This window comes from Sinocyclocheilus anshuiensis, unplaced genomic scaffold (assembly GCF_001515605.1).
Source record: "Sinocyclocheilus anshuiensis isolate Anshui unplaced genomic scaffold, SAMN03320099.WGS_v1.1 scaffold816, whole genome shotgun sequence".
Classification (NCBI taxonomy): domain Eukaryota; kingdom Metazoa; phylum Chordata; class Actinopteri; order Cypriniformes; family Cyprinidae; genus Sinocyclocheilus; species Sinocyclocheilus anshuiensis.
In genome coordinates, this window is record NW_015554154.1 from 837,552 (window position 1) to 838,372 (window position 821).

Consider the following 821-nt stretch of genomic DNA (forward strand, 5'->3'; position numbering starts at 1 on the left):
CGCTTGTTGTTTGTCATTTCTCCGATCACAAATGCAGACATGGTTTTATGTTTACGCAGCGCAATGCAATGCGTAAAAAGACAGTATAAGTCATTATTAGGGTTGAACGATTTTGGAAAATAATCGAATTGCGATTTTTTTTACCAATATTGCGATTTATGCAATTATTTTTTAAAGCTCTTTATGTTCTGTATTATTAAGCTATAAATCATTGTATAGTATGACCAACACAATATTAGATAGATTAAACATAAATGTTCTTTTCTGTAGGCCAGGACACAGTTAAAATGATTTGCAATGGTCGCTTTGTCGTGTCCAGTGTAGAGCTGTTGCGGCGCGACGCGACAACTGTAGCGTCCGGTATAGAAACGGTGAGTGGTGAGTGAAGCCGAGAGCAAGATATGCCTCGTTATATTTTCTGCATTTAGCTTTTGAATGACCAGCACCTGCCTGGGTCTGTGCGACTTCATCTATGGCTTTTCTCTTTGCTTTCACAAACTGATCCATCTCCCATACGTCTTTTGGCTGTTTACTGTTATATTTCTTTTCTTTTCCTGCTGATGGCCCGCGCTCGATTTGAAACAGCGCTGCTAAGACTGATAGGTGTGTGTCATCAAAGTACTGCGAGAGCTATAAGAGAGCGCGGATGTCTCCTTATGCTTTCTCTCGCCGTACATTGATGTCATATCGCAGCCTCTGCGATTGAAAAATCGCGTTTTTTCATATCGCGATCGCAAATGCAATTAATCGTTCAGCCCTAATCATTATAATCCGTAATTATGTCCCCACTGGATGCAACAAATGCCTCGTTTATAATGGGT

General features: G+C 40.4%; 1 protein-coding gene and 1 long non-coding RNA gene across 10 annotated transcripts in view; one reads left to right on the top strand and one right to left on the bottom strand.

Annotated features, from left to right (window-relative positions):
- The window catches only part of LOC107670746 (tight junction protein ZO-1-like), a 133,864-nt gene that overhangs the window by 30,355 nt on the left and 102,688 nt on the right, over positions 1–821 (bottom strand). The window lies entirely within an intron of this gene.
- LOC107670747 (uncharacterized) overlaps positions 1–821 on the top strand; it is a 10,655-nt gene that overhangs the window by 7,595 nt on the left and 2,239 nt on the right. The window lies entirely within an intron of this gene.